Here is an 11,473-nt window from a genome sequence, read left to right on the forward strand (position 1 = left end):
GTACGGGTAGTCTACCCTCGGCACTAGGTTTTAGCCTTTTTTTTCAATATTACTGATCTCGCGTAGCACTCGTTTTTTACTTACTAAAGGGGTGCCTGAAAAAAACGTCCGCCTTAAGTATAATTTATTTTTATTTGATTGGTTATTAAAACAAAAAAATAGTTCATATGATTTCTCCGGGAATCGAACTTGGGTCAGGGTTTTTTTTTTTTATTTTTTTTTTTTATTTTTTATTCAATTTTTTTTTGTTCTTTAATCCTTACAAATTCGTAAAATATACACGGTGCATAGGAACATACTCTAAGACCTTGCAACACATCCCCAGAGATTTTATTTTTGATTATCATTAGAAAACATTTCCTCATTCAAAAAATGTAAACGACAACTTTTTTTAGTGGGGGCCTGGGGAGAAAACACACATTTTAGCGCAGTGCCCAGGAATTTTGTTGTTCAAGATAGGTAGCTAATAAGCATGGGGCATACTAAAATTTTTAGTATGTTGATACTGGTAGCAAATGAGGATGACTTGCAAAAAATTAAGGTAATTGAAGCTAAACCAACCCCGCCCCGATCCCTAACTGCCCCCTTCCTAGAACTACGTCTCCTTTAATCGTAAATTTTTTTTTTGTTCTATCATAAAGTAGATCAAAATTCATCGACAGATTTCAAATTTCATCAAAAAATCTCTTTTCGTTTAAGATTTATAACAATGCAAAGCCTAAAATTACCCCCTGAAATAACCTTAAATCGTCTCAACTTTTAAACGAAAAATTTTTTTTTGATGTAATTTGAAATCTGTCGATGAACTTTGATCTAGTTTAATATAAAACGAGCAAAAAGTTGAAAAGTGTTTTTTGGAACCATACCCTGGGGAGGGCTATAATGGGTCGAGAAGGGTTTGCTACAATTATTTATTACAGTAAAAAAAAAAACTCTGATTTTTATGGTTACATTATGATTGATATTTTACATTTCAAAGTCATACTAAACGTTTGTTCATAGGAGATTTAACACTTTACTTTTTACAAACTACATTCCTGCAAATAGAAAGCTACTTTAAAAGTGCTTGTAGTTGTAAGCAACAACCGCGTTTTTCAGCGCCTCTATATAGTTTGGGCTGTGCTCTCCAACTTTTCTCATTCGCCAAAACTGATTGAAATCCTGATGAATGGATTCGAGAGCTTGTTCAGTCCAGTAACCTAAGCCTATAGAACAGTAGAAGTACAAAAGAAATGCAAATTTATTTAATAAATATTCGTCGTAAATTATGCAAATTTTACGATTCAACTGTTGAAATAGAATATTTAATTACTAAGATTATAAATTATTTTTAATCAAATTTAAAAGTTATTTATCATACCAAAACTCCACCTTTCATGTTGATAAATTTAATAACATGTTGCTCAATTATGTGTACCTTCAAAGGAATTGTAGCCCTTAGATTTCTATAGCTCGTAGAGAACTCCTCTAGATCTTTAACATACGTGGAGCTTAATGATTTTCCAAAACAACCATGGACTATTTTTTCAAAATCTCTAAGTACCTTAATATAATTGGCAGCGGAAACTCCAAGACTAAACTCTTGAAAAAACAGTTCAAAGCTGTCGATGTTTTTAAGCAATTTATGACAAGCATTGCCTTCCAAACAATGCTGCTCTTGGCAGGACACTCTGCAGATGTTTATTTTAGACAGATATTGATTAACAAACTGTAACCCACACTCCTTGTTTTCAAATAAATTTTTTTCAATCTCTTTTATAATTTTGTCTACAACACCTAGCAGTATATGTAGTCCAGGAATATTTACAAGTTCTAGTATTTTTTTGTTTTTGTTGCCTGTTAATAAAGGGGAGTTAACAACATTAGTGTATTTTTTAGCTTTTTTTAAATTTGCACCATCAGCCATCCATTGGTCGTACAATGTACACAAAGACTCTAGAGTATAATGATCAGCTTTTTGAAAGTCAGGAGATGACGTCATGCAATACGGACAAGGATGCTTTGATGTTGCAGTTTGTTTTCCAACCATTTGAAGCAAAATCTTTAGATCTTCAGATACTGTGTAATCTAAGGCTGAAATGTTTAGCTTATCCAATATTAACCGCAAGTTATGGTATTTTTCGTTCAATGAAGGCAAAATGGCCAATATAATAGTTTTGTGGACGCTTGAATCTTTAAAATCTTTGCACGCATATCCGTCACTCTTGCTCAGTTTTTCTGGAATTTTATTATTTTTTAACTCTGGTTTTAGGGTTATTGACAGTGTAACTTTTAGGAATCCCTGCCCTCCATCTACACCTAATTTGATATCAACATCATTTGTTTCTTGACTTCTGTGATGAAGTACCATTGTTACGAGTTCTTCAATGTCATTGCAATACACAATAGGAGTACCTTTTCTACCAACTATACATTCATAAAAAATCAAAATGAATAATACAAATTGCAATCTAGCTATAAAATAATTTTTTTGGAAATAGTTTACTTACCTCTTCGCTTTCTTTTAATTTTAATAGCAATGGGAGTTTATCACAATTGAATAAATTTCCAATTATTTCGTTGTTCTCAATCAGTTTAATATTGAAACCGGATTCCACACTTTTTCGTCTTGCCTCACTTCTCAGAAATTGTGCAACTTCAATCATGTTGCGATTACTTATAAATCATAATAAAGTTATTACAAAAATTGGCTTTAAACTCATAACAAATCTATTTTTAAAAGTATTTTTAAGCAACAAAAATTTACCTGGAATGTAGTTTTAATTGAAGTTTGTTCAATTTATCTAAAGAAAAGAAAGGTTTCTTAACCTCAGTCTTTCCGAAAGAGACAGTGAGTTGCTTCGGAGCAAAGGTTTTCAAAACTAAGGTGTCTTCTGAGTCATTTGTGCTGAAATCTTTGATAGAGCTGGACAGAACTTTTCCTTGCGTTGTTGGGGATGTTGATTTTACTATGGCAGTCAAATTCTTTTGTCTTTCTAATTTCGTACAGGGATGTGGAATTCCCTGTCCCACTAGGGCATAACAATGTTGACAAACTAGTCTTTCTGCAGGTTTATTTGAAACATCTTCAGCGCCTTGATAATCAAGCTTTCCCGAAACACAATCAACCATTGGGGCCAATATTTTTTCCATTTTTGATTTGCGCCCATTTTCACAAATAAAACATTCACATTTTTTCCCTCTAATAACTCTGGTATTCAGGTCTAAATTTTTTAGCACTTGTATGACAACTATAATAACTAAAATAGCGAAACTAAATTTTAAATGAAGTAAATTAAACATCAATATAGTTATAATTAACTTCATAACACGGCCGCATAATGAAGTAAGGATCAGTCCCTGCAAGCTTTTTTCTACATTTTGAGCAAAGCATGGTAGGAAGGTCAGGATTATCCGCCGAATAATCTTTCCAGAATATAGTTTTGATAAGGTTTGAGTAGTCATTTTTCTTTTTATTTAGATTTAAATAAGTTGTTTCAGGGTTATTTATTGGTCTTAAATCCGTGCCTTTCCTGAAGCAGCAAATGCAAAATTTTTTTACAAAATCACTATGTTCTTTGCATGTTTAGGCATTTTAAATGAATGCTTCAAATAAAAACTTCTGATATGGATTGATAATATTGGCATGATATATTGGTTATATCAATCAAATGTCAATATAATGCCTATAAATACATGTCAATATAATGGCTAAAAACATGCTTTCAGTTCGTATATCAACGCGTGCAAAGAGTTATTATGCAACTGTTAACAATTAGCAACTGCTAACTTTTACTAATTGTTAATAATTAAAGGTTGCTTTGCTTTGTTTTTATTTCAATAAAAATGTAAATAGAAAGTAATAAAAATTACTTATCCGTCTGTAAATTTTAATGTTAAACAAAAATTTTTAAAAACTTTAAAAAATAAAATTGATAAATCTATCACAAATATTTCTGAAAATCTAAATATGGGGCATGGGCATGATTTTGTGGTGTTCGAGAAGATTCCCCAAATCCCCCTAGAGTATGGTTCCAAAAAACACTTTTCAACTTTTTGCTCGTTTTATATTAAACTAGATCAAAGTTCATCGACAGATTTCAAATTACATCAAAAAAAAATTTTTCGTTTAAAAGTTGAGACGATTTAAGGTTATTTCAGGGGGTAATTTTAGGCTTTGCATTGTTATAAATCTTAAACGAAAAGAGATTTTTTGATGAAATTTGAAATCTGTCGATGAATTTTGATCTACTTTATGATAGAACAAAAAAAAAAATTACGATTAAAGGAGACGTAGTTCTAGGAAGGGGGCAGTTAGGGATCGGGGCGGGGTTGGTTTAGCTTCAATTACCTTAATTTTTTGCTAGTCATCCTCATTTGCTACCAGTATCAACATACTAAAAATTTTAGTATGCCCCATGCTTATTAGCTACCTATCTTGAACAACAAAATTCCTGGGCACTGCGCTAAAATGTGTGTTTTCTCCCCAGGCCCCCACTAAAAAAAGTTGTCGTTTACATTTTTTGAATGAGGAAATGTTTTCTAATGATAATCAAAAATAAAATCTCTGGGGATGTGTTGCAAGGTCTTAGAGTATGTTCCTATGCACCGTGTATAATAGAATCTTTATAGAGTAAGTAAAATTTATAAAAAAAAAAAAATTTACAAAGTTACGTTGTACAAAAAATATATAAATTAAAAACTGTAAAGTATTAGAAATTACTTCAAAGAACGCGGAAAACTTGCAGAAGACCGACGGTCTTGTCATCAAGAAACCGCTATGCGTTACTAATTTTTTTGGATGCTTTTATTTAAAACAAGTTTATATATTTTTTTTTTTTAAAAAAACAAAAAAATGTTATCGGTTTTCGGCAGAATGAGAATAAAAATCCAAAATGCAAAAAACAAAGAATGCAGACAAAAAGAAGTTTTTAATTTTATTTCAATACACATTAATATAAGTAGGTACACGATTTTCTAAATAGGTAAATTGCTAAATAGGTAATATATAGTCGTTCGAGTGTTGATAAATAAGCCTATTATTTGCTTTTGTGTTTTTGTTATTGCTGTTGTTTTTGAGTTATTTAGAGTTTTTTGAGTTATTAGAGTTTACATTAGTTTCGGAACAAAGTTCATTTTATACATAGTTTTAAATGTTTTTGGGTTAATAAAAGTTCATAAAGTTGTTAGTGTTTAAAATGAGACCTTTTAATAACGTTTTCAGGGTACTTAAGTTATTCGATTTTTCCAGTTGAGTATTTTTTGATATTAATTTATTATATTGATAAGGACCACGGTACGAAATGGAAAAGTGCGAGAGATTTGTTTTTTTAAAAAGTACGTTGAAGTTTCCCGTTCCTCTGGTATGGTATCTATTGTTGCTATTTTGCAAAAAATTCTTTGAAAAGTAAGAAGGAACAAGTCCAAGTTTATATTTGAGCATAAATAACAAATTTTGGAATATATTGATTTGATATACATTTAATGCTTTCAAATTTTTTAAAAGTGGCTCAGCATGCGAGAGTCAATCCTTATTAAAAACTATTCTTGCAGCATGTTTTTGTTTTCGATATAGTGTGGTTAGCTTGGATCTATGAGTGCTCGCCCATGCAACATTAGCGTATATGTAGTAGCTTTGTATAAACGAGAAGTATAGAAACTTTAAATTATTAGGAGACAGTATAGAACTAGCTTTGTAGAGGATACCAATGTTTTTTGATATTTTGGTATTTAATATATCTATATGTGATTTCCATGAGATGTTCTCATCAATAAGTATCGCAAGAAATTTAGTTGCTTGGGTTCTCTCTATTTCTATAGTATCTATATTTAGCGAAGGTAAATCGGGTGGTATTTTTTTAAGGTTAGAATGAAAAAGAATGTATTTGGTTTTTTCTGTGTTTAACGATAATTTGTTAGATTTTAACCAACTGTTTATTTTTTCAAGTTCTGTGTTTGCAGTTTCATAAAGTTCTGTAATTGATGAGGATCATAAAATAAATTGGTGTTGTCCGCGAACATTATGAAATCTAATTTACTTGAGGCTTTAGGAAGATCGTTTATGTATATTAAAAACAAAAGAGGTGCAAGAATGGAACCTTGGGGGACACCGCATTTTATTTTGAGCAATTTTGAAAATTTTTTTCCATGAGCAATAACGCATTGTTTTCTGTCTAGTAAAAAATTTTTGAACCAGTTTAGTGCAACACCTTTTATCCCATATTTTTCCATTTTCCTAATTAAGATAGCGTGATCTACCGTGTCAAAGGCCTTAGATAAATTAACAAAGACTCCAAGGACGTATTTTTTGTTTTCGAAGGAGTCATTTATATTATTTATAAGATCAAGAATTACGTGTTCGGTTGAATGTTGCTTTTGGAAGCCAAACTGTTTTTTAATTAGGATTTTGTTATTTGTTAGATATTTATACAGTTTATTGTATATTACTCTCTCCAAAAGTTTTGAAAATACAGGTAGCACTGAGATAGGTCTGTAGTTATTTAGTGTAAATGCATCACCGGTTTTTAATATTGGTATTACCTTAGCTATTTTTAATTTATTCGCTACGGATCCTGTAATAATTGAAGATTTAAAAATTTCATAGATTGGTTGTTTTATCTCCGGAAACACATTTACAACTATATAGCTACAAATGTCGTCTATCCCAGGGGCCTTATACGTCTTAAGCGAGATTTTTGCAATTTTTAGTTCTTCATGGTTTAGTTCAGAGAAAATATTTAAACAGAAATATTGGTTTGTGATATAGGTTTCGAAGGAGATATCAGGGCATTGAATTTTTGAAACCATATTAGGGCCAATGTTTTCAAAAAAGCTAATGAAGTTTTCAGCGATAGAAGTTTTGTCGATATATTCAGTTTCGTTAACGATAATTTTATCAGGTAAATTATTTGATTTAGTATAGTTTTTACCTATTATTTCTTTCTATATTTTCCAGGTTTTTTAATATCACTTTTGCTTTTTTGTAGTTGTTTTGAATAATATACTTCTTTTGAATTTTTTCTAATTTTTTCAAACAGATTTTTGTATTCCTTGTATGTAGTTAAGTTAGTTTCGTTTCAGTTTTTTAAATATTTGATATAGAGTTTTTGCTTTGTTTTTGATGATTTTCTAATCCCCTTAGTTATCCATGGGCAGTTTAAATACTTTAGCTTTATTTCTTTCTCTTCAACAGGAAAATGTTTATTGTAGTGATCTAGAAAAATATTTACAAATAAATTGTATGCGGGGTTTGTGTGTCCAAGGTTACATTCTTGATACACTTCATCCCAATTTACTACCGATAGCGAGTCTTTAAAATTTTTAATAGAGAACTGATTGGTTTTTCTTTTATATACTTTAGTTTTAGGATTGTTATATGTTCTTAAATCTTGAAATAATGATAAATAAATAGGAAAATGGTCTGATAAATCGGTTTTGATAATTCCTGTTTTTAAGGAAGTTTCGAGAAATGTATTTGTTAATATATTGTCTATTGCAGAGACGGAGGTTGGGGTTATCCGAGTAGGTTTGTTGATGATTGGAAGGATACATAATTGAAACAGATTATCAAAAAAGAGTTTAGTAACCGCGTTTTCTTTGTAGTTTAGACTATTAATATTTAAATCTCCTATAAAGAAAATATTTTTTCCCTTGTCATTTATTTTAAGAAAGATTTCATTTAAAAAATTTGAAAATTTAGTTATATCACCTTCAGGAGGTCTATAGCAAATGGAAATTATAATATTTTTTGATTTATTACCCGTTATCTCAATAGTAAAGACTTCGCTATCAGTGTCTGAGATGGAGAGGTCTGGTCTTCCTTTAAACACTTGATTATCTCGGATATACGTTGCGATCCCTCCTCCCCTTTTGTTTGTTTTTCTTTAAAAAGATATTAGTTTATAAATTGGAATTAAAAAATTTGTGTTCGTTTGAAATGATTCATCAGAACACCACGTTTCAGTTATGCAAATCATACTGAATGAGTAGTTGCAATCTATTAGAAAGTGTTTTAGTTTATCAAAATTTTTATTTATACTTCTTATATTTATGTGTATTGCAGTAAAATTATTTTTTAAAGTTTCGATTTCAGTTTTAAAAGTTTCTATTTCAAAGTATTTCGAATTAAAATTATTTTTGTGAAAAATTTGCGCATCAGAGTCGTAAAAATCACTTAGTAAATATTATTAGCAGTTTCGAAGACGTTGCAACGCAGCGTTTCAAAATCTTTTGTTTTGTTTTTGTTTTCCTTGGTCATTGTGTAAAGTGCGGTAAATTAAAACGTGCTAGCATAATAAAAAATGTACAGAACTATTTCACATATCTCAACTTAGTTGAAAATGAAAATTATTTACGAAAATCTCTGACGAATATTTTATCATATTTGATAATAGCAAATTTACCTTCCTTTCGAAATCTTTTTACATCTTCCCAAAGCTTTTTTCTTATTTCCATCGTTTCGTTCGCATATTCTTCATTAATGAATATTCCGGTTCCTTTGAGTTTTTTTGACAGCGTTAAGATTTTATTTTTGTTTTGAAAGTCTAGTAGTTTAATAATTATAGTTCTTGGAGATTTATCTTCATTAGTTTTCATTGAAAGAGCTCACCCAATGCGGTGAGCTCTTTCAATGATTACGTCTTCAGAGATTCCCAGTTCGTTTCTAAATAGATCTTTAACTTTCTTTGTACAGTCATTCCAAGATTCCATGGGCAGCTCAGTTAAACCATCAATCCTTAGATTATTACGGCGTGAACGATTTTCAAGGTCAATATTTTTTTTTTTAGATTGTTATTTTCCATGGCCATGAAACTGTTAGTTTCCGAAATTTTTTTTAAGAAATTTTCTTCCTGAAAGTTGATACTTTCCTTTATTTCATTGATGTCTTTTTCAATTATCATAACCTTCGATTTGCTTTTATTGAACTCGTTTTCAAATTTGTCGAGCCGATCTGTTATTATTTTTAGATTAGCACTTATGATATCGCTAAATATCTTTTCCTGTTTTTTTAAAAGGTTGATAGTTTCACTAAGAATACTTTTTTTTGTTCTTCCAGTTTGGTGGTTATTAGTTTTTCAATATTTATCATTGTAACTTCCATATTGTAAATTTTTTTTTGATAAACACGTCTTGCTCTTACCATGCCGCAGATGAAAAAAGTTAGGGTTTGAGTTAGGGTAGAGTTTAAATTATTATTATTAAATTTGCATATATAATATAAAAGACGTTTTTAAAATGCGCAAACAAAGGGCTTTGGGGTCGTATAAAGTATCTAAGGTACCCACCACCTTTTTTTTTTAAATAAACTTTTTTATTAAGAAAAAAAAGGTGAGGGAGAGGGGGGTATTTGAGAGACGTACGTACATTTTTAAGGAGGGGAGGGGGGTGACAAAGCATGGCAACAAAGGGAGGGGGGGGGGGAAATTTCAATATATTTGGCGTACGTACTTTATGGTCAACCCCTTACGGTCTTATCACATAGAACCGCGGATGAGCATTTAATTGGAAGTTCATGCCATTTATCAAAATATTTATAAACGTGAGTTTTAATCATTGTGATCTAAAATAAACACAGTTGGCGTCACTTTTCTATGGTGAAGATAATTTCTTTTTACTTAAGTATAGTCCTTAAAGATACATTTTTATTTTATTTTTTTGTGTGATTATTTTTTTGTTATTTTGAGTTTCATTAAAAAAAGCTCATCTTAGGAAACTGGTTACCTAAGATGAGATGATTGTGTGTGCTGAAAATAACGCAACTTTTGGTATAAAAAAATATTTTTTAAATGAACAATTTATTTATATTCTTTAAGAAAAAAGATTACACTATGATTATCTGCAAAAATAAATATAATTATTTTAATATTTCGGCTGCAACAAAACAATGCACTTTTAACATGCTCAACATTAAGCCTGTTCACGAAATAAATGTCATTTTTTTTTAGAGGTTGTATTAACATCTTTTCAATTGTTTTGTATTTTGTTTACAACTTTTTTTAGTTTCAAAAAAATATGTTAGTTTTTGGAATAAACTTGAAATTAGTTTTAAAAATGACAAAAGAAAAAGACGTAAGAGAAAATATTATGCACAAATATTTACTAAATCCTAACAGTAGCTACAATTCGATAGCAAAATCGTTGCAAATACATCCATACACCGTTAGTCGTGTTATTCAACGTTTTTCTCAAACAAAATCGATCTAACGCAAATCTGGTGGTGGAAGAAAGGAAGGTTTTAAAGATATAAAACTAGTTAGGAAACTAGTTATCAGTTTTAAGAATAAGCCTTTCACTTAGGGAACGCGCAAAATTATATGGATTTTTCTGGCGGTAGAAAGTTGTACGACAATTTTAATTTCTAAAAACTTCTGTATTATTGAAGACAATGAAACTTATATCAAATACGATCATCAACAAATTCCTGGTGCTGTTTATTATATTGCCAAATATAAAGAAAAAGCGGAAAAGAAATTTAAATACACAAAGCATGACAAGTTCGCAAAAAAAGCTTTGATTTGGAAAGTTATTTGCAGTTGTGGCAAAAAATGAGCACCTTATATTACTCTGTCCACACTTTCTGGTCAAATATATGCTGAAGAATGTTTACAAAAACGCCTTTTACCTCTCATTAAATCACATAATAACAGACCTGTGTTCTGGCCTGATTTAGCTTCAATTCATTATTGTAAACTAGCTATGGAATGGTATAAAAAGAATAATGTGAAATTTGCGCCTAAAACTGAAAATCCATCAAACTGTCCAGAATTGAGAGAAAAAAACATCAAATAGTTTTGATTCTTATACTGTGCGCAAGCTTATGGGTACCACTAAAGCAAAAGCTCGAAATTTTTTTAGATTCTCACAGAAATAATTAATTTTTTTTTAATGTTTGATCTTCTTATATTATTCTATTAAAATTACTACTTGGTTCGAAATAAAAATTGAGGAGTACTTTTTTTTCGTTGTTTTTCTACTTTCACATTTATTTCGTGTACACGCTTTACGCAACCTTCCGCTATAATTCTTTGAAAACTGTTTTAGCAGCCGATGTCCTTGCGGATACCATAAATATCATATTGCGTCATTTAACCATAACAAAATACTTGATTGATATAGCAATAAAAAACAAACCAAAAAGAAACTGGAGAAATAGCGCGCTCTAACGAAAATTGACTTAAATACCTTAGAAATTATGCCCCTTATTTCCCTCTCTCCCCTGCCAAAGTTATATTATGGCTACTAACCTATTTCTGCTCAACAAAAAAAGAAATAAAAGATCAATGATTATTTAGCAGCCCCTATTAGCACTAATGCGGCAGGGCAAACCACTGGTATACGGGTATGTTGACTATATTTGCCCCTAATTATAATAGAACTACCCTTTATCATATACGTTAAAAAAATCCTTTCTCGATGCCCCACCACAAACACTGCCCACATACATCAAGATTACCAAGTAGTGCCCTCAAAAAGGCAATGGATTTGAATACGCTAC

The sequence above is a fragment of the Hydra vulgaris genome, chromosome 01 (assembly GCF_038396675.1).
Source record: "Hydra vulgaris chromosome 01, alternate assembly HydraT2T_AEP".
Taxonomy (NCBI): Eukaryota; Metazoa; Cnidaria; class Hydrozoa; order Anthoathecata; family Hydridae; genus Hydra; species Hydra vulgaris.